Genomic DNA, 24,278 nt, shown 5'->3' on the forward strand with positions numbered 1-24,278 from the left:
AGTTCTAATTAAAAATCAGACTCCACAAATTCTCTCAAATTTATTCACCTCAAATTCCCTCTTGTTTTCCAGGAACATAGTCTAATTCACAGCCACAATCTCACCAACACATTTGCCAACAAAATTAAAAAATTTAAAAAAAAAAAATTAGGTCTTGTAGCACTGCATATCTCACAATGGCTTGACACAGATATGGTTATAATAGTTTCTGTTGAGAAAAAAAAAAAAAAGACAGTGGTAAATGACCCTGGTGTATTCTTGTCCCCATTTGTGTTATGCTAAGATAGTGCTGGTGTGGCAGTCTTTTCGAGCAACGCAAATTTAGATTATCTTAAATATAAAGTATTTGTATAAAGGATCCCTTTCCTTGATATAGTTTTAGAAAATAAACAAAATTAGCCATCACACTTACCTGAAATCATATGAGCAAAGAAAGAAATTGTCAGGTGGTCCCAGGGTTCATATTTGCTATATTTCTGCATTAGATGGGAGGTAATTCCTAACATGTATAATAACATGATCTATTTGTGAAATAGAGAACTGTTTATTCATTCATATAGGCAGATACGACTTTTTTTTCCTGATAGCTTTAAAGAAATAAAAAAGCTCAGAGCACAATCGTATTGGCTGCTCGTATGAGTTTGACTTATATCACAGGACAAAATGGGTTTCCTGTGCTCTGATAAAGACTTGCAACCTTGTGGATGTCAATAACCTTATCCATTCCAATGCAAATATCTTGTGGTTTGTAGGCACAGAAGTCTTCATGATGAATACAAAATGGATGAAGCAATACTGGGCAGGGAAGAGAATTCTGATCCTAGATTAATGAGAGTGTATTTGAACAATTGTCAGCTAGCTCCTGTTTAAAGAGAGGATGATACGGTTAAGTATGTCTTAATATACTATGGGGGCAGTGTAAGCCTACGGGCTCCTCAGGCTGGCAAATCATATGCCCTTGAGAGTATAACAGCTGTACGAGGGACCAAATCGTACGTTGGCTCTCTATATGATTGCTGTGCCTAATAGCTTTCTGGTTTTCCATATGGAGACACTGCTTACATTGTGGGATCACAAAGGCCTCGTGTACTTAGCTTTCTGATAGTCTAGACTTAGTAGCTGTGCAAATTCTATGGCCTTCAGTCTTATCACATGTGTTTGCTGTCTCGTCCCACTCGGTGGGTTGCAAGAGGGGTGAATCTTTTCGATTCCCCGACTGTTTGAGTACCGACAAAAGCCGATCTCTGCTCGGCAGAGCCGCGTGGTCGGCAGAGTCACGACAATGACCCAGAGGAACAGTCTGGCCAGCAACTTTATTAACTGGCGAATTCCGCAAACGGACAAACTTAACGACCCGACGAGTTTAACGAACGAACAAAGGCGATTTGGCAATGGAGCTATTTTCCGGGCTTCCCGATCCCAAACTTGCATATATATATATTGGAAAAGCAGACGAAAAGAGAAGCAAGAAAAGGAAAGGAGAGGAGAGGAGGAAAGAGAAAGAAAAAGTATCACCACCCTTGGATCCCACGATGACAGACGTGGCAATGCTCCAGTGGTGGGTGTGCGCGCGCTTCCCTGGGCGGGGCCAAGCCTTTTATTGGCTAATCCCCGCCTCCAGGTATGCCCCTTCAGGACTCTACATGGTTCTTGTTCTAGAAAGTTCTCAATCTTCTGCGCAGGCGCTGGGGGAGGGGGGTGGTCGTGAGGGGTCTCTGGGACGGTTGCAAGCCCCTTCCTCAGATAAACTCTGTGTGACCTCTGTCCATACATGGTCAGGTTTGGCAGGACCTCTGGCCATACACGGTCAGGTTTGGCAGGACCTGGAACCGCGCATCCTCCGACGCGCTCTCCACATCCCGCTCTTGCTCTCCCGCACCCCATGCTCGCCGACCTGCTGTCGCCATGCAAATAGCGCCTCAAATCGCCACAATGTTTGAGACATTAACTCTTTCAGTCTCTCACATTTGCACGATTTTAATTTAGGTAGCAGTTCATATAAACACAATCATCAGTCTACATGAACATTCATAGGGTATTTACAGGTGCTTTTAACTTTAACAGCTGAGAATATAGCAAAAGAGCAGTTGCCCTGAGAGTGACTGAAAAGTGTAGCACACTTGCCAAGAGGGAAACACTACCTCCTGGCTTCCTGTTTAGCTGAAATCTCTTGCTTATTCTATAGGAGTTCTGCACTGTATGCTGCTGCAAAAGAGCATTGCTGAGGTATAAGATAATACTCGAGAGAGAAAATGGAGAGGCTGGATACGCTCTGTGGGAGGGAGGAGGGAATGATCTGGGAATTAAAGCAAAGAAGAAAAGGGGCAGTCATAATACTGTAATTAGCCTTGTCCTGCTTCTACCAAGCTGTTCTTACATCTGAGTCATCTGCTGAATAATTTGAATCACCTCCTTGTTACTGGACTGAGTTGAGAGAAAAATATACCATTTGTTAGGAATTTTCATTCCTTTGAATGAAAATGGTTTCTCTCATTTGCAGCTTACCATTTCAGAGTGCCACTGAAGCTCGCTAGCCAACTAAGTTTAGGCTGAATTTGTACAGTGACTATAGTTTTTTACTCAGTCGTCTGCACAGAGGTATTAGCTCTGCTGTGTTCCAAACGGTCTTCCATATAGATCAATTTTGAATTTCTATAATACATATTCCTGAAGGACCAACAAGCTGATCCTTCAACAGTTGTCATCCTGCATACCACAGCCATGGGACTTCCTTTCTGATCTAGAGCTATGCTTTGATCAAAATCCAGTTCTGAATTTTAAAATGTCCAGAGTTTGTAAGTGTACTATACTACTCAATAAAGTGCTAGAGAGGTTAATCACTTGCAATATTAAAAGCATACATTTCCAGTTTGAATTTGTGATACTTATGCTTCTAGAAGTTGTTTCATCTTTGATGGCTAGATCAAGAAGTCTCCATTATTAAATTTCTATTTTCCATAAAGGAATTAAAACTAAACTACCTAAATAAAGGACCAAGATATTGCAAAACTCATCCATGTGGTACCCATCTTTTATATATTTAATGTCTGGACCCAGAATATCTTCCATGCTGTTGGGGGACCTGCCTAAAGCTCAGTAGTAACTCTTAATCCCCTCAGAAGACCTGGAGTTTCTTTTCTACTCTGCTCCTTCGTGAGCCACAGTGGCCTTCTTCCAGACTGCAGTGATGCACCACCTTTCCTTTGGGACCCAGGGCTCTGAATTGTCTCCTAGATGTAATCACGATTTTTTATTAGAAGACAACGGGTTGCTCTCTCTTTTCAAAATCTGTATTGACTATCCAAACCTTGAATGTGGACCACAGCTTTTCAAGCTTCCCAAAAGTGAAAGCACTGTAGACTGAAAAGATAGGTTGGCACTCTGTCAGCTTCTCTCTTTCTCCCCCAGTAAATCTTCATGAATTTTCAGTGTATTGTGAAAGTTTCAAAAGAGGATGGAGCTCCTACTCCTGCAAAATTTATAGTCTGGTAGCTAAAGGAATTGTCGTTGAAATAGAAGATGATCATGTATCCCATCCCCCCCCCCCCCTTTTTTTCCTTTTATTTTTCTTCTTTCTTTTAATTTCATTTTTTTTCATTCTTTTTTTAAATAAGGGAATTTCTGGATTCTGTGCCTTTGGCATTTAGAAGTTTACTGTGTCAGCCTGGCTAGCTGAAGCTAGTGACCTAGAAGTGTTGCCACAGCTGTAAATTCTTGCTGTAGATAAACTGCTAGCCTTTTGTTTTATCAACAACACCAAACAAAAGCCAGAACAACAGCAACAACAACAACAAAATTTAAAAAAGTGAGAGATTGTGTGAAATGCTTTGGGTTTACAAATTTTACAGAAGAAATCACCAAACATTACCTCAGGAATTCAGTTATTTTCCAGTCTTTCAGTAGCAATAACTCTAAGCCTGAGAGAGGTAAATATGTTTATTATGTAGTATGGATTCAACTTCTTTCTTTTACATCCTTGTTTATGTTATTGTCAGGCACTAACAGTCTTTGAATTTCTAATATTCTCTTGTATCCTATGGATCTATGCTCTGTGTGTCATAAAAGGTACACTAGCAGACATTTTTCCTCTATATTCTTCCTCATAAACATTTTAATGTGTTAATGTTGGTAACATTCAGAAATGCTAATAACATTGTTGAGCTTTCTCTACCTCTGCAGCTACTGGTTATATCTGATTTTATTTAAATGCAACTTTTGCTTTCATATAAAGGAGGCTTAACATTTCTTAGTGGGCTGTTATGTGGTATTTTTCTACCAAAACTCTGAAGATCATGTTTCTATGTGCTTTCTTTGTGGGTGATCATGGATATGCTGCTGTATGTTGTCCCCATAATTGACACTCTGCCTTTTTGACTTACTATAAAATGGATACCATTTTCAAGGCAAAGAATCTTTTTGTGTCATCTGTTTCTTGAGGTTGCATTCTCCTCTCAAAATAGAGAGGAGAATGACATGGTATGTAGTAGTTGGTACATAAAGCTGTTGTTGCTCTGGTACATATTGTCTGTTATCTAAATAAAGAGGTAAGCCTTTTGAATACTTCTATGACAATAGACATGTCTTCATTAAAGTCATTATGCTGTATGTATTTCTAGTAGGTTTGGAAAGATGTTTTGTTGCTTTGTAGTTTTTCAGTGGTATGCCTTGGCCTTGGAAAGTATTTGGGAAAGAGAGCAAATATTTTTTATCTCTGTTTCCAGAACTGAAGTTACATGAACAGTGACAGTACAAGACTAAATTCTGGCACTGTACATTGTAATATGTATGTATCAACTTTTACATATAATTCACGGCATTATCAAAAGTAGGCATGTATGAGTGTTTGAATGAATGCAGAAAGCAAAAAACTCAGTGCCCAATATATTTAAATGGACTTGTGTAAATGGCTGTGGACTTCTTAAATTCCTATATAAAGAATATTAAGGAGTATTAGCTAGACATCTGCGTGATCAAGCTGGTTTCTAATTGCAAAACAGATTTGTCTGAGCCAAACATATCTGGGTTTTTTTAAATAAGATTTGATTTTTTTCTAACGTTTTCTGTCTAAGATAAAATCACCAAGGGGGTGGGAATCATTGGTTTGTGGTTAGACCATGCTCATTATAAGTGTATCAACAGCCTCAGGGAAAGAAACCAACCCATAGCAATTGAGTGTGTAGTGGCAGCAAGATAGGGGAGATGATGTAATTAGTCCTGCATAGATAGTCACATGATGGAAAAAAATACTTATATTCAGCACTGTTTCGCCTCAGAGACCAACATGGCTGAGTATGCTTGTATTTTTCCATTTTTTTCTTTATTTCATGCTTATGTATCTGATCAATTGATTTAATTAATTAAATTATTGATACATGGCTTAATTACCCCCCCACCCCTCTTTTACAGGTAAGGGATAAGTGATAGAGTAAATAATATGTTTGGGATTTACTGGCAAGAACTACTGCCTCAAAGATCTATGGTAATAGTTAACTTTGTGTTGGTCATCTCATTGAGGTTAATGGATACCTCAAAGTGCAGCAGTGAGCATGCAGTATTGCTGCAATAATTAATACTGGGCATCATACATACAATAGTAGTATTCTGGATTAGAGACATTATTCTTATTTTCTAAAATGTCATTTATCATTTAATCTCTTTATCATTTTCATAACTTTACTTTGTTTCCTTTTGGGAAGCTTTACATAGCAGTATTTCACTATCTGTATGAAGAAAAACTTTCCCTTTTTTTTTTTTTTTGTTGGCTTTGGCTTGAAATTTATTTTATGGTACCTTTTAGTAGACTAGCATTTAATACTACTATTTCTCCAGCAGACTAAGGTGACAACTTTTTAGTTTTCAAGGTCGAGATAGATTTTGGGGGGAGGGGCAGGTTCCATGTAACATTCCATATAGGGCTTACATTCAAAAGAATTGACATTATATCTGACAGGAAATTACACTGTGTAGCTTGGAATTTAGTGGAAGAAGATTTTTGACCATTTTATACTGGGTAGAATTATATTATACAACTTATTAAAAGATTATTGGGGCAATACAAAGCAACTACAAAATGTGACAAGGAGTTGATATTTTCCAGAGAAGTACCTAAATTGTGGATTAGATGGGAGGAGAGGAGTCCTGGGCCATTTGATAGAAGTATCATGCCTACATTCTTTCTGGAATAGCTTTACTGTGTTTATAGTATCTGTCTTTAAAAAATGGTGCACTGTGTGAAAATGTAATACTGTTACTTCATAATACATACAATATAACAGACTGAGTTACCTCCAGGATTAATTCCTTTCTATATATAGGGCCTCATATGGATGGATGTGTGGGCTTGTTGAATCCACATATCTATGCTGTACAAAGCTTTCTACCATTCTTCGAATATTGGTAACAGAGCCTGCAGTGCATGCTCCACAGTGCAGTGTGGATGCTACATTGCAATAAAAATTGTTCTTATTAGAAGATGAGGTATATTATTATAATGTAATATGTAAAATAGTGTATGAATATTTCAAATAAACATTTATAGAATCATAGAATCACAGAATCATTTAGGTTGGAAAAGACCTTTAAGATTATCAAGTCCAACCATTAACCTAGCACTGCCAAGTCCACCACTACACCATGTCCCTAAGCACCATATCTTTTAAATACCTCCAGGGATGGTGACTCAACCACTGTCCTGGGCAGCCTGTTCCAATGCTTAACAACCCTTTTGGTGAAGAAATTTTTCCTAGTATCCAATCTAAACTTCCCCTGGCGCAACTTGAGGCCATTTCCTCTTGTCCTATCTCTCATTACTTGGGAGAAGAGACCGACCCCCACCTCTCTACAACCTCCTTTCAGGTAGTTGTAGAGAACGATAAGGTCTCCCCTCAGCCTCCTTTTCTCCAGGCTAAACAACCCCAGCTCCCTCAGCCGCTCCTTATAAGACTTGTGCTCTAGACCCTTCACCAGCTTCATTGCCCTTCTCTGGATACGCTCCAGCACCTCAATGTCTTTCTTGTACTGAGGGGCCCAAAACTGAACACAGTATTCGAGGTGCGGCCTCACCAGTGCCAAGTACAAGGGGACGATCACTTCCCTAGTCCTGCTGGCCACAGTGTTTCTGATACAAGCCAAGATGCTGTTGGCCACCTTGGCCACCTGGGCACACTGCTGGCTCACATTCAGCTGGCTATCAACCAATACCCCCAGGTCCTTCTCTGCTGGGCAGCTTTCCAGCCACTCTTCCCCAAGCCTGTAGCGTTGCATGGGGTTGTTGTGACCAAAGTGCAAGACCCGGCACTTAACTTTGTTGAACCTCATACAATTGACCTCGGCCCATCGATCCAGCCTGTCCAGATCCTTCTGTAGTGCCTTCCTACCCTCAAGCAGATCAACGCTCCTGCCCAGCTGGGTGTCATCTGCAAACTTACTGAGGGTGTACTCAATCCCTTTGTCCAGATCATTGATCAAGATATTAAACAGCACTGGCCCCAATACTGAGCCCTGGAGAGCACCACTTGTGACCGGTCGCCAACTGGATTTAACTCCATTCACCACAACTCGTTGGGCCCGGCCCAGATTGTAGCATTACAGAAAACTTTTTTAAATTGCAGCCTAAAGAGTATTTTGCTCTGAAGAACAATCTGCAATGTTACAGTAGATATTCAAAAAAAGTCTTTTATTTATGGATCTATAAATCACAATACATTAGAAGTAAAATACAGGGCACCTATCACAGAACACCAGGTGCGCATTGTAATAAGTCTCAGAGAGGCCATACATTTTACCAATTAGATAAGATATTCATATATGCTGTCATCAAAAAGTGTACAAAACACTTAATTTTTCTTACAACATGTTTTCTGTGACCCTAACTCTCTGATTGCTCAAGAATAAAAGTCAAATTGAAAATTTAAATAATAAATCTAGTAATTTTTTCATTTTGGTGTTTCCTTGTCTTTTCATTTAGATGTAATCACTGTAACGAAAGACTGAGGGCAAACGAAATTAAACCAGTTGGGTGAATTAGCTCAGCAAGTGACGGTTCACAGGAGAGTCTTTATCTACTCTTTCCACAGACTGTGTGTGCATAATTGCAGGTAAGTGCACTGGCTACATTTTCTTCAATAGAACAATTATAATAGAAATTATAATTAAAGGTCTGATATTATACTCATGACTAGATATTTGGGTCAAAATTGTACATGCGCTAGCTTGAAGCCTGTTCTAAAAATGTATTTGATTAAATTTATATTTTATTGCATCCTTTCAGGGGTATGATTATGCAGCCAAAATTACTCAGTTAATTTCAAAATGATGCTTATAAAAACTGGCCTTTTTTATTAAGTGTTTCAGACTTTTGAGTGCACTGTTTTTTATATTGAGGTATTGTTCAAAGGAAAGTTCATATATGCATATCTCTACATATTACAGTACTATGCTTGTAAAATTTTCCCAAAATAATCTATATATATATGTACCAGAACATATATTTGAGGTATCTAAGACCTTGTGAAAGGCTATGGCAGAATCAAGCACCTAATTACCATCTGTGACAACAACAATCTCTTGTAAATGTCTCAGTGCTGTTATTCACAGTGGGAATGAAGACATCTATTAGTCTGCGTAAAATACTGTATCAGTTTTCATGATAGCTAATAACATAAAATCTTATTTGTCACTGCTGAAAATACAAATCGGGCGGGAGGACTAATGCTCTTGCAAAATACCTTAATTCAGACCATCTGTGGCTAAGTACAGCATAGAATGTGAAAGTTACTCAGCAGGCTCTATAAAGACACATTTTATGATAGTTTAATATAGCACCCAGAAGTGCAGATTTTGAAGAGTGTTTTGCTTAGAGATGAAATACGTATGAGGATTTAGTAGACAATATGGCCAGCTACTTAGCTAGGTTTCTGCTAAAACCTAGCTTTCTGCTCTCCACCCCCCCCACCCCCCCCACTACAAGAGGGACATTGAGGTGCTGAAGCGTGTCCAGAGAAGGGCAACGAAGCTGGTGAAGGGTCTGGAGCAGAAGTCTTATGAGGAGCGGCTGAGGGAACTGGGGTTGTTTAGCCTGGAGAAAAGGAGGCTGAGGGGAGACCTTATCACTCTCTTCAACTGCCTGAAAGGAGGTTGTAGAGAGGTGGGGGTCGGTCTCTTCTCCCAGGTAACAAGTGATAGGACGAGAGGAAATGGCCTCAAGTTGCGCCAGGGGAGGTTTAGACTGGATATTAGGAAATTTTACTTCACTGAAAGGGTTATCAAGCATTGGAACAGGCTGCCCAGGGAAGTGGTGGAGTCGCCACCCCTGGAGGTATTTAAAGGACGTTTGGATGTGGTGCTTAGGGACATGGTGTAGTGGTGGTCTTGGTAGTGTTAGGTTTACGGTTGGACTCGATGATCTTAAAGGTCTTTTCCAACCTATACGATTCTGTGATTCTGTAAAACGCATTAGTGAGGCCTTTGAATCTGTAAAAGAAAACATGGAATTCTTCTAGAGTAAGAATATAGCAGGTGACTTTTTCAGTGTGAGCTATTAGCTGATATTTTCAGTGGACAAGTCTTAACTTTTGAATGCATAGCAAAGTACATAAGTGGTTTTTGGAAGTACTGGATACGTTCCCTAATTTTTCTTGTGTATAAATGTATTTCTTCTTTATAGAAGTCACTGACAGAATTTAGAATAGATAGCAATGAATTAGAAAGTTTCCAAAATCCAGTAATAATAAATTTAATGTACAGTATGTTTGGTATTTGAAAGCAATAAACTGTTTCTACATTTCTAAAATTCAGTATAATAAAATAATTCTGTTGATTTTAAAATCATAATTGGCCCAGTAATCCAGGTCTTGACTTGAACTGATATTAAATCAGCTAAAGAATGATCTGTACGTTTGCATATTCTAAATATTTTGTGAAACCTGTTACTTCTGTTCAAAAACCTGTTATATCCACTTATTGCTATTGAAGGATATGCTAACACAGGAGTTTCCGTGTGGATCATATTTTATCTTGTTTTCATAGGTTTTCTGTGCAGGGATTTAACAAAGTCTTGATTTTGTGTGTCTTTTAAGCTGTCACAAGAAAAAAATCTACAGAATATGTTGGAAGAATTTGGTGGTTTACTTAAAAATTGGAATTTCTTGTATTTAAAAGAACATAAAAAATATAAATAAATAGGATTCCAGCCTGAAAGTAAGGACTGTTCTGCACAAGCCTGGTTATCCATAAGCCTGGTAGATTCAGTTACTAGTTTCTGTTAATTCTGTGTATGTATGTGTGTGTATGAGAAACTGGGTAGAATCCCAGCTGAAAAATGAAAGCACTTGCATCTTTGATGCAAGTTGAAGTTTGATGACGTTATGAGCTGCTGTTTTCCATTGTAGCACTAGCTGCTGTTTTCCTATATTCTCTTTGTGGATATCTAACAAGTGTAGAGAAGCTTGAGATTTTTTTCCTTCAGTGAGGTGATCAGTGAGGACAAAACCAAAAGGAATTTAGCAAGATAAAAACAAGAAGGACTGACTATAAGTAGATGAGAAGGTTTCCCAAGTCTTTTGTTTACCGTCAGAAGGATTCTAAGCGGCTTTTTGATATGAGATCCTTAAAATGTTTGAGAAATACATGCCTTTTTTTTTTCTGAGGTTCTCATTCTACAGACCTAACTAGTATTTTATTTGGTACACTTTTCATTAAAGATTAGGGGGGCAGATAAAATACCAGTACTTTATAGACAAGGGAGTCCTGGTATTAATTATTTTTTTAACTGTGAATGGTAGTTGTAAGATTGATATAACAATGTCTGTGTTGGTAAACACTGCTTTAATTTTAACCCTTCTAAAGAAGGTAGGTTTAAATTTAGAAAACGAAGAAGAGAATTTACCATGCATTAAAGCATTTCTGTGAACAGTATATGTAAAATTCCTAAACAAAAGCATAGCATTATATAAAAATAGCTTTAAAAAGTGAGATGTTATCTTTGTGTATATATCAGTTCTCGTACTTTCTCAGTACAAGTGGAATTGCATTCATAGCACTAGCCAACACCATTGTCTGATTATCCAGTGAGTAGATGTGTCTCTAAAAATACACATTTATCTCTTCACATTCTCAGCGCTAATATCAACAGCATTCTATAGCTACATTTTTATTAGTTCACAGTCTCACAAACATTATAGTAACTCAATAAACAAGGATGATTGGAAACCAGTACTAAAGAATGAATAGCAAGAAAATAAGAATTCTGATGACCTAGATTCTTGAGTTAATTATGCAAGGCAACTCCTGTTGTTACAGATGGAAGACTATAATGTCTAGATTCAGAGATGTGTAGGTGCCTAACTCCCACTGAATTCAAATGAGAATTAGGCTCCTAACTACCTTTCTGAATCTGGGATAAAGTGATTTCAGCAGCATTCGGTGTCATTAGTGTGGAATTTCTGTCTGCTTCAATGCAATTATTTTGCATTTACTCTGTCTTAGTAACAATAGATCTCTGGCCATGGAGTTAATTTGTTGTCTATAAATGGTCTGTGATTTTACACTTTTGAAAGAGAAATCTTACAAAAGAAACCCTGTTGAGAAAGTGTATTTGTGATTTGAAGAATAAACATTCTTCTCCAACATGCATCCCCATGCCTTGCTTAGATGGCTTGCAGCAATTTCAACCATTACTGCAGAGTCTGACTTAGAATGCAGAGGGAGCAATGTGTCTATATATTAGTAAGGTCTTTCATTAAATCTTTACTTTTAAAAATAATTGGTTCTTTTAATCTATAATGGAACATGGACTTACAGGCTGCCTGTGATTAAAATTAAACCTTATTTGTCTTTTAATATGGTGCTATGTTCATCTGTAATTGAGTAGGGATCGATGCCAGCCCTGTGATGGGCAGTAAGCTTATCCAACATGACGGAGATAGATTTCAGGGAAGACAGACTTTGCTGTTTCTATGTACAAGTGGGATGAGTAGACCATATCAGCAACATTTAATTATTTTGTAGGTAATTATTCATTTGAGGGACACAAGTTTCAGAGCAGTATTGGAATAGAAGGAAGACCAATACAATTACCATTTGGCTAAGTACACTGTTTTCACTGGTAGCTGGAAAGTCATAATGAGCTTTTCATTACATTTAAATAAAGGAATGTTTTATTTAATAATAAAGGCTCAGACTAATGTTTAGTATAACAATACTGACTTGGAGGAAAAGGAAAAAAACAAACAAACAAGCAAAACCAACAAGAGAAACCAAATGATGGATGAGTAGCATGGATTCTTTCAGTATTTTATCTGTTTTGTTAAGATCCTTTGCTCTTGTAGAATCGTACAACAACTTAGTTTGAGAAGGACCTCTGGAGGTCATCTAATCTAACCCCCTGGTCACAGTAGGTCTAGTTAGACCAGGATGCTCAGGGCTTGTCCAGTTGAGTCTTGAACACCTCCAAGGATGAAGATTCTGTAACCTCTCTGGGCATTCTAATCCCATATTTGACCACCCTCATGGTAAAAATAAATAATTTGCTCCTAATATCTAATCAGCATTTCCTATGTTCCAACATGTTTTCATTGCCTGTCAACCTATTGCTGTGTACCTCTAAGAGTGTGTCTCTGATTTCTCTGTATCCTCTGAGCAGGGAGTTGCAGACAGCAATAAAGTGTCCCCTTAGCCCTCTTTTCTCAAGGCTGAACAAACCTACCTCTTGATGCCTCTTCATGTATGCCATATTCCCCTGCCCCCACCCATCTTGGTGGTCTCCACTGGACTCATTCCAGTGTGTCAGTATCTTTCATTGGGAAGCCCAGACCTGGACACAATACTCCAGTGTGGTCTAAGCAGTGCTGAATTGAAAGGAAAGATCACTCCCCTGAGCCTGTTGGCTGCACTCTTGCTAATGCAGCCCAGGATACCATTGGCTGTCTTTGCTGCAAGGGCACATCCCTGGCTCATATTCAACTTTTTGCCTACCAAGACCCCCTGGTCCTTTTCTGAAGAGCCTCCTCCCAGCAGTCAGTGCCTGCCCCTCCTGGTGCATCGGGTTATTACATCCCAGATTTGAGACTTTGCATTTCCCGTTGATGAACTTCAGAAGGTTCCCATCAAGCCATGTCTCCATTCTGTCCAGGTCCCTCTGAATAGCAGCCCTGCCCACTAGCATATTGACTGCTGCCCCTCAAATTGTTGTCATCCACAAGCTTGCTGAGAGTGCACTTTGTCCCGTCATGCACTTGCATTAATGAAGACAATTCCCAGTATTGGTCCCCATACTGATCCTGAGAGACACTACTGCTTACTGGTTGCCAGCTGGACTTTCCAGTACTGATGACGACTCTTTGAGCCTGGCACCCCAGCCAATTCTCTACCTGTCTTGTTATTCACTTATCCAGCCTGTCTCTCACCAATTTGATGAGAAGACAACTATGGGAGACTTGTCAGAAGTCTTACCAAAGTCAAGGTATCCTACATCCACCAACCTTGCCTTGTCCATAGAGCCAGTCACCTCGTCCTAGCAGCGATGAGGTTGGTCAGGTATGATTTGCCCTTCATAAATCCAGGCTGGCTGCTCCCAATCTCCTTCTTTCCTTCCATCTGTTTAGAAATGGTTTCTAAGCAAATTTGCTCCATAACCTTCCCCAGAACTGAGATGAGGCTGACAGGCCTGTGCTTACTGGGATTTTCCTTTTTGCGCTCTGCTTTGTCCTTTGTTTTCCAGTGACCAGAAACCTATCAGGAACTTCCGCTGATTGCCATGTCCTTTCAAAGATGATAGAGAGCTGTCTCACCATGACATCATTGAACAGACTTACTTGAAAATGTGTTTTTATATACAAACTATTGTTCGGGCAAACTAGATTTCTTTTACTGCATTTTCTGTGTCCCCTGCACCGTAAACAATTGTTAGCTTTATGCTGCTTGCTAAGCTATAAATATTAATGCACTACTAGTGATGCTAACAGAGGAGAAACTCAGTTTTATTAGCAGTATCTGTGAACTGGAAGGACTATGACCAGAGCAAGTATTATTTAACTATTAGAATTTTCATCACTTCATTTTAAAAGAGCAAACAATGATGACTCTATTTCTTTTTTTTTTTCATGGGAAAGGTCAAATAGAGGTATTAGAATGGACAAGCTGTTAAACCAAGAGCCTTTTTGTCTTGGCTTGGACAGATTATGCTTGTTTAGAGTTTCAGTTTTCTGTTCATTTATTTCCGAGTATCTTTCAACGAGAGTCTACCAAATCTATCTCTCTGTCTATCCAACTGCAATATCCATTGACATTACATTTATCATTTTCTTGGTTAGTGCAGTGTGACATTTGATCTTCATAACTTTTCATACTGTCCTACAGATAATCTGAAAAATTTTTTTCACCTTAGGAAACAAAAGTCACTAGGACTCTTAACTAACTTTTAATTATAAATTGTTGGGGTAACACTGAGCATCAGTAACTTTTTACTCTTGTCTGGAGTATCATTAATATGACCTGTAGTTTATTTTATCTTGGTCTGGTAGGACTTGTGGCTATAATCAATAAATTTTTTTGATCATAAAAAAAAAATGTAAGACATTTCATTTTCCATTATGATATTATTAAAAGCTACTTCATAAAGCAATGAGTTAGATGCTCTAATGTTCTTCCTATGAAGACATTTTTTAATAGCTGATAGAAGTAGCTCAACTTACCTGACTGTGTTGTTAAGGAAAAAGCAACTGAGACAGGAAAGCATTATTTTTTCCTTCCCTCTTTTCATGCAATTCCCCAGATCAATAAATAGCCTCCAAGTACATACAAGGACTTCCATATGATGCCTCACCCAGGGGGATGGATTCAACAATTTATAAAACTTCTCACATTCATCCCTTAGTCCAATTCATTTACTGTTTATCTGTTGGAGGCCTTTTTGAAATTTCTGCATGGTATTTTCACATACAGCACCTTAACCCGAGAGTAGTGCTGTTATAATAAAGCTGTTCTAAGTTATGAATAAGAAGTATTCTTAAAATCAGAATGAGCATACTTTCACATCTCATGAATCTATGTGACAGTAAGTACAATTCTGCTGCTAATACCTAACATAAGTTTGGTTAGACAAACAATTGGGCAAGACAGCTTGACTAAAGAATTGAAATCAGGTTCATTTCATGCTCTTTTTTTAGGTTTATATGGGATACAGATATGCCACAAAAATATATGTAACCAGCTGCCATCAGAACTGGTTTCAACTAAGTTGCTATTGCAATAACTTAGCCTGTAAAATCTAGTGCTTGGAGTATGCAGATAATTTCTTGCAGAAAAATCCATATATAATGCCCTCCTTTTTTGCTCTCGCTGCAGAGAGTGAGAACCCTTACAAGCATCGGATTCTAATCCAATTATGAACTACTGCCATATTTTTCACAATAACTATAGTTTTATGAAATCTTCTGCATGCTCTGTTTTTGGTGAGTGTAAATCAGGCTAAATCTGAGTTTGGTACCCCTTTGCATACTGCTATTTATAAAACATTGTCAATACCTCCTTCACCTACTTAATGACCAGTTCTTATTTTGTTCTAATTACAGCCAAATATCAACAAAATAGCAGCTTACTCTAGCAAAATCCTTAGCACAACAGCACTCTTAATTTTAGTCTCTATTTTAGGAGTTATTGGTTATCAAAAGGAGCTGGCACTAGATTCAAGGATGTTTCTGAAATAGCTTTGGAGCTTTTGACACAAAGGGACTTGCCACATCATCTGCCAGAGATGTCACCCCTAATGCAGTAAAGCCTGTTGAATACATAGATATGATAGTTTCCTTCATACAATAATTTCCATTTTATAATAACAATATGACACTAAGCAATGCATTTTAGAGGATTGTTGTACTTCAGTGGTTCAACTCACACAACATTTGGCATCTTCTTCCCCACCATACTTGAGGCATGCAGTAAAAACTTGCTCAGAAATGGAACGTCTATCACTTAGTGTTCATTGATCCTAGTCATGCAATTTGACTTATTCATGCAGTTTCCATAACATCCAAGTGATAAGTCACACGTAATTTACACAGATAAGTTACACACAGCTGTGGCTTTTAAAAACTTGTAGTTCGGGTCAGTACTTCTAAGTTGTAGCTTGAAAGTTTCAGTGATTCCAGTTCTAAATATTTTTCTCACATTTTCTTTTATCTGTTATATAGAACAAGGACAGTCTAACAGAAAATAATGGATGATAAAATAATAATTAATGTAGAAAAATGTTATGAATTTAAGAGTTAGAGTACTTTAACAAAACCATGTTCTTCGAGAGCGTTGAGGAATGTTTTCTTTCCAAGACTTGCAAAAAAGCATAGTGAATTGCTTATGAAGTATTAAACTTAATCTACATTTTGTCTTAAGACATTGAGATGTTCCTAAATGCCACATCTAAAACGTATTGTAAGGAGAGAGAGTATCATTTCGGTATACAGATTCTTTTGACAACCATCAAGTATATTCTAACTAGAGGTGAAATGTTCTTGCATATTCCCGTCTTGAATTCGTGGGGCTTTTGTGTAAAACTCATAATTGGATTTCTTTTTTTTTTTTTAAATAATACTTGTATCAAAGGATGAGGGCCAACTGTTCACCATAGCTAAGACTGAAGGAAAAAACGAAAAATAAATTCATAAAACAGAATGGGGTAACATTAGAATCTTGATCTTCTTTAAAGTATCAACTAGCACAAATTGATCAATTAAAACAAGTGAATTCTACCAACTGAAAATTAATCAATTATCAAAGAAGGCAGAAAAAAAAATACTTAAAATATTCATAAGTAATTATTTCCTTTAGGAATAAGGCTTTTGGTCCCAAATAATCACTATATTCCTACAATGCATTTATAGCAGCAAAAACTGGAATGATGCACTGATGCATGATTAATGCTGTCAAAGTAATCTTTCCTTCATAGATGTATTATATTCAATTTAGATTTTTAAGTAATTTTAAAGGTTTTTGTAAACTCTTAACTTAAAGAGCTATATTCACCAATGACAACAAATATATTCACAAAAATTAAGCAATCTGTGTTTGCAAAAGAAACTTAGATTCTACTAGGAATTTTACCATGGGCACAGATCTTACTGATAACCATTTTCCTGAAGAAAAATGCTCGAATTTTGTCCTACAGGAATTATGGTTAATGAGCAAATGACCAAATATACAGTCTAACACTCCAGAAAGGATTGGGGCTTATAAAGCTGTTAACAGGTTTCATCATTGTTTATTGCTTGTGTCCTTTTCAAAACTCATAACAGTTTTATACTTTGAAATGACCGTTTGTCTCCCAAAAAGTTATTATCTTAATCGAAGTGAAAAGAAAAGAAACAGCACCATAATTATTTCTCATGATTTTGAAACAAAGTATGGAATTTTTTAAATTCCAAAAAAGCTGTGGTGCTTTTAGCAGTGCCAATGGCTGTGTTATTTATTTAATAGCCAGGATCCGGAAGTAGGAAGTTTGGACAAATGTCCAGCAACAGATGACTATGGGATACTCGAGAAAATTCTCCAACACTGTAATACACAATAAAGGCATTGATTTTGAATTAGACTGCCTGGGAAGAGTCAAGGGTATGTCAGCTAGTGCTTCTTCATTCTTTTTCTTTCCTCCTTCATTTCCACTGAGCGAGGGGTAGGTTTCTCTAAGCAATAAATCATTTGAAACGGTCGCATACTGAATTATATAACTTGTAGTGTATTTCACTACGTTTGCCTATTTGTGACATGTTGCACTAGCAAAAGGAAGGTTTGTTCTTATCAAGCACAATAAAGATAAATACATTTAATATGGCTTCATTTAACACTAAATGTCTTTAGTCAGTCTAACACGGCAGAGAAAGCATACATTGGAGGGTTTTTTTTTTTCTTTTTACTTCATACTTTCACTTGAAAGTGAGGCAAGGTAACCCAGCTGTCCATCCACCATGAAAATTGACTTTTACTGATCTACCTTTTGGCTAGTATTTAACATGTTATGGCAGAGCTTGTTTCAAAATTGATAGAAAATCATAATTTCAGTTAAAAGAAGTTTTCATATCTTTTTTTTTTCCCCCACTGTCATATTTCAGCTAGACCCACCTTCACAACTGAGCACATAGAAACTTACCTTAACTGAAGAACTTCTACTTCAGTTGTTTAATTCCAAACTTGGATCCTTGAAGCTTTTCCTCTGCTATCATGCAAGTGCGAAGATATCGAACTGCCCAATATTGAAAATCTTTAGATAGCTAAATGCTTAGTAGTTGGTATTCCCAAAACTGCTTAAGGTCTGAGAGTACCAAATGCATATTTTTCTTGCCATGATACTCTTGAAGATACATTTGTCTCTCAGAGATAAATACGATGTATTCCAAAGACTGCTACAAATTGGCTATCATCAGGGAAGGTTTTTCACCCTAAGCTGTAATGAATTTTTTAATTTCGAGTATTCTACGTTACATTCCAGATTTCCCCAGTTCATAGGTTAAGGAGTGTCAGCATGTGTGTGTCTCTTAAATTTTGCTTTCATTCTGGCCCACTTAACTATAGTGTTTGTCCATGGGAATATCAAAGCTTGCTTCGATTGCTGAGACACAGAATCACCACATTTCGTTCCCTTACTCACCTTAGATTCCTTCTAGCCTAATAGCAAGCAAAGGGAGACTTGATTGCTTTAATTATATACAGGAAACAGTTGTGGAGTCGGAGATCCTGTATTCATAAGTCAAAAGACCAGGAATTTAGAATAAAATTTGTGATTATGTAAAAATTATGATGCAAGTTGAGAGGTTTGGGTTTTTTTGCATAACTTTCTTGCACAACAGCAAAGTCTACAGCTAAGATTTAGAGAGGATATTGAAAGGAAAAAGTGTAGATCAGACAAAGAAGATGCTTAATTAAATAGGGAGGCATACTATATGTCACTTGAACATTGGGATGCAGATATTTATTTCCATTTGTGACAGTGAACATTTATTAAAATGTACATCCACAGGTATGAAATCATGTGGTTTATAACTCAGTTGCTATAGTGAAATCCTAAGAAACAAGTCAGGTTTTACCAATGTTAAAATTTCTTGACCACAAAACATCTCCTTTAAATTGATGTGGCAATACAAAACATCCTGCTAGTAGAGAAATCTCCCAGAGAATTCAGAGTAATGACATTGCTGAATGGCATCTCTCAGTTGTAACACGTGGTCGAAGTATATCAATACTAGAAGGATCTGTGCTTGACAGCAGTCCTTCACTTCACCTAGAAGCAAATTAGAGCAGCTCTAAATTCACTCTCATAATGGCAATTGATCCATTTTTAGTGGTGTAAATGTCATTACTCCACCTTAGAGGCACTATGGTAATCTCCAAAACAATACAAAAAGTGGTAAGTAAATAATGGCAACATGTTCTTGCATTTGTTTACACAATTTTTTATTTTTTATTTTTTAAGTGAGAAAGCAAAGAATAGTAGTCAGTATCATAATTTGGGCAAGAATATGGTAATAAAAGTCTACAGTAAAAGGCTAAAACTAGTGACCTGCCTCCAAGCAGTTGTATTTAGAGGACACTGAAAGATATAGTGGTTGCATGCTGAACCATGTTTTTATTTTTTTGGTGGTTTTCTTTTTTCTTTTTTTCCTAGAAATGCACATAGTGATATTGTACCATGAAAAAAGTGACAGAAGAAACGTACAAATGCATATAGAGGAAGAAAGAAAATTTCAAGAACCATTTTAAAAATTCAGATAATTAGTTCCAAAGTTTTCCATGATTTTCAAATTTCTTATTTGTTCATAATAATGGCAAATAAAAAATACTGTTTAATAATTTTAAGCTAAGAATACAATTGGTATTGATTTGTTGTAATGAAGTTGAATACTGTAGAATTAATTATTTTCTAGAAGTCACCGACTGCATATCATGATACTCATTTACCACAGAAACAGCAACTGATTCCATTTCTTACAAGAATGAATTAACCTCTGTTCAGTATGCTTTAAATAAAATTTAAAAAAAGACACACCCCCCCAAAAAAAGTTGAAGTTGCCTTTATTGACAATTATAGTAGCAATTTGTCGATGCCTAACATCAGTGAGCTTTATAGGTCTTCATAAATTATTATGGAAGATCTGATAACAGTGTGAAAATTCAGTCTCATGGTTGTCTTGAGACTGCTATGACATGAAGAAAATTTTGGTATCTTTGAATTGCGTTACAACATGTAAACCAACTCTCACAAGCAGAAAAACCCTGGAACTTTTGCTCACTGATTTTTAGAGATTAATACAATTTGATTATGTAAATCTGTTTAGAAAAGATCTAATCATTTAAGAAAATAATCACTAGAACATTTTAGCTACTTCACTATGTCTACCGAGGACAGGGTGTGTATTTTAGAAAACTCATTAGTGAAACCATCTGTTCCTCTTTCCTTAAGAGCTCTGCAACTTTGTGTGACTTCTCTATTTCCAAAATGTGTATTGTTCTCATCGCAAAGAGCACTATGACTAACAGACTGGAGAAATCTTTGCAAAGATCATAGATGATATAAATTTCCACATGGTTTATTCTTGCACAGAAATCTCTTGTAAAACAGTTTAAAAGCCAGTTACTCTCTCAGAGATCTATGAACTTAGCACCTGAGTCCATTTAAATTTCAGAAATTCTTAGGAAGTTACTGACCCCTTATAAGTGCCTGTGCATGTTATAGCCCCATGAAAATATCAGTGGTGCTGCATTGTTTTTTCTTTTTGTTTTGTTTGGGTTTGGGTTGGTTTTTTGGATTGTTTTTTGTCTTTTTTGGGTTGGGTGTTTTTTTGTGTTTTGTTTTTTTTTTTTTTGAGGTTGGTCTGCCAACTATCTTTCTAAAATGGGACACTGTTGCTTGGGATTAAAGAGGTGGGTGAGCCCCTATCTCATAATCGTTATTCTTAATGGTCTACAATATCATGTGGAGATTAGTAAAAATTGGTTAGTAAAACAGGGATGTTATTGCTGTCTTGGTATATTTCCTAAAAGCATTTATGCAGCAGGAATAAGTGGCATATATCTTTATGTAATAGTTATACCAAAAGAAGAAAAACTTAATAGAGCATATTGCAACATTCTAAGTAACTGAAGTCATTGTGGATATTTTTCATTCTACGAGTTAAGCAGATTTGGTATGAACAGCTGCGGGAAAAGGAAAGAAAAGGAGAAGAAAATTTAGGAGAAAAAAAGTAATCCCATGTTTTACAGCTACTGAAAGAGACATGTATGGTAATAAATTTAACTCCTTATGTTGAACCTGAATCTGACAAAGCAGAGAAGATATACTTCCAGGCACTCTGTTGTAAGACTGGCTTTCCTGTTTCTTTCCAGAGAAGCACATTCTGGTGATACTGAAGGATTAGCAAATGGTTTTAATGGATCAGTATTCAAGTGTCTTTGGATAAACCTAATGCTCAGAAGGCAAACAGTTCACTCTTTTTTTTTTTCCTAATTATATAACCACATATCAGTGTATTGATTCTGAATAAATTTATTTCTTTGTTTGTTTATTTAGTACTTGACCTATTTTACCAATTAGGCATGTTGTATTAGCAGCTTTCAGAAATTTAATACAAGTTTTTCAGTTTGCTATAGTAGCAGCAGCTGATGGGCCATGTAAGATAATCTGAAGGTGAGTCACTTGCCTTTTTTTGAGATTGATTCCTCTACAGCGTGAATGCAACAATATTCAAGTGTGTGGGTGTATCTCAGAAAGGAAAATATTTAAGGCTTGCTGTGTTGTTATTCTTATTTATGTAGAGGTAAAAATTTGCATAACATGCTTTTTGAAAGCACCCTTATATTCATGAGATTCACAAAGTAGCGTGACTTACAGCTTTCACTGTTTAGGATTGAATAAATAAAGGTCTTCAGGGATAAAAGTTGAATTGACAATATTACCATATTCAGAGATCAAGTCCTTTGCCATCTTTATCTTAATATAGAAATATTTATACATCTTCATGATAAGAACTGGTATAATATATGAACAGGTGAAAAGGTATGTGTTTTCCTGAAATCATATCACCTGTTTTGCCCAATTATAGAACTGGTCAATATTTCTGAGTTTTCAAAACCCTTGCCTGAAAAAGAATAAATACTTCACAAAAAAGTAAAAGTAACTTTTCTCCATTCTTTGACTACCTTACTGATAAATATTTTATATTCGGTTCAGTGTCATTCAGCTTGCAGTCTTTGTGGTTTCCTCCATTACAAACATGGATATATGGCACATTGTGGTCTCAAGGTTTTGAAAATTAATGGATAGTTTTAGATCATTTGTAGTGAAAATTAAATTTGTCAAATCCTGTTGTGGTTCTAGGCTTAGATAAATATGCTGTAGATAGGCTTAGCATTAGTTCTGATGTAATCACATTAAAACGTTACTATCTTATTATACCAAGTGAGTCACTAGATGATTGAATATTTTTACATTTTTGATCTAGAGACTATGTTTAACTAACACAAACATTGAAGTCATATTGCCAAATAATGGACAGAGTTGTCAACTGCCTGATTTTGGCTGTATTCTTTCTAAATAATTTATGTATCCAAAAAAATCCTGTCTACTGTATCACAATACTGTGATTACTTCCATAAATATTGCACATTTTAGACTTAGATTTTATCACCTAATCTTCTGTATGTTTCAAAGTTCAGTCCTGAATGTGAAATATACAATTCTATCCCAGATATTCTCTCTAGGCCTAAGGCAGGTCTGTAGTTTAGGGTTTGTGAAATTGGAGTCAGACAGTGTTGTTACTTCAAGATCACTTTCATATTATATACCCAATAGTGTCACATATTTAATAAAGCAAGATCACTGCAAGATGTGTTCTTATTAATTAGTGATCTGTTAAATTTGCTGGCTTTTTTGGTAAGCAAGATCTCATAATGGAAGACAATACAAGTAGACATACTTGGGATTTCTGATTTATTTAACTGGAATTTTGATCCTGAGTTTGTATATGTTAAATTTGCTTTACCACATGTTAGGATTTTTATGTTTTTGTGCTTTTTTTGGACTGTCAACAAACAGATATGCACACAAAAAAAACATTCTCTAGAATGGATTTTTGCATGAAAACTTGATACTCCATTGCTATGTTGTGCATAACGTTGCAGACTTTTTAACTAATATCCTTAATTGCTTAAATAATACTTCTTAGCAATATTTTTGCTGGCTGCATGCTTAATGTAATTCATCATTTGAATCTGAGTTTACTGTTAATACTGAGTAATTAAAGGCACAGTATCTGGATTCTGTGCAGCCAGCCACCCCATAGGTTACAACAATGTCAGCACTTTGTATGAACTAATCTCAAAGTATTTACTAAAAAATTGCTTCGGTTTTTTTTTCCCTTTTTAAATAACAAATGTTAATATAAGAATCTTTCCTTCTCAGTCCATGTAACTTTCTTCACTACCCCGATTTTCCTGTTTTAGTGTTGTTTCTGAGTGCGTGTGTATATAGGTCTGTATCTTTAGCAGAAGACACATGCAGTATTGTGCTTTTTTCATATATTCAGGGGGAAGATAAATAGCATACATAAACAAGAGACAATAAGGAAGATGCATTTCATATTCCCCTTAGCTTACTCTACCCAGTTTCAATGGCTTTCCCTGTTAGAGAGGATGTGCTGGGTGGGAGAAAGCAGTATTCTTATCCAGGGTAGGAATTTTTAAATAACTGTATTCACAAGAACTTCTGTTTGGCTTATGCTCAACCATTACCTGACTGTATCCAGTATGATAGTGTCACAAGTCAAAGCTTAAACTTAAATAAATAAATAAAAAAAATAACAGCTGTTGAAATATTCCAAAGTCTTCCCCAAAATAACTGAATAAAAATAAATGGTGGTTCAACTCAGGTGAGCTGCAGTCTTCTCACAGATATTGTGTGAGTAGAATAAGAGGAAAAATTGAAAAAATTATTTGCTGTGAATTATTTGTTTAGTTCTAATGATGAGATTATCACAGAGTATTTTGACTTAATGTCAGAACAGCATCATTTGATTAATCTATACTTTTTTCTACCAGTATATCCTGGAGCAGAAAATGCTTTTCATTTATATAAGGAATCTGGTGGGTCAATTCCTGCACACTGTCATTTGCCCTAGATTAGGGAAATTAAGTTTCCTATCCTAGATATGATAATTCCTGTTTTTTAAAATGTAATAAATAAATTTTAAAGCTGTCCCTACCATATATTTTATGGTATTATATGATAGTACAACAAATAC

The sequence above is a fragment of the Mycteria americana genome, chromosome 8 (genome assembly GCF_035582795.1).
Source record: "Mycteria americana isolate JAX WOST 10 ecotype Jacksonville Zoo and Gardens chromosome 8, USCA_MyAme_1.0, whole genome shotgun sequence".
NCBI lineage: Eukaryota > Metazoa > Chordata > Aves > Ciconiiformes > Ciconiidae > Mycteria > Mycteria americana.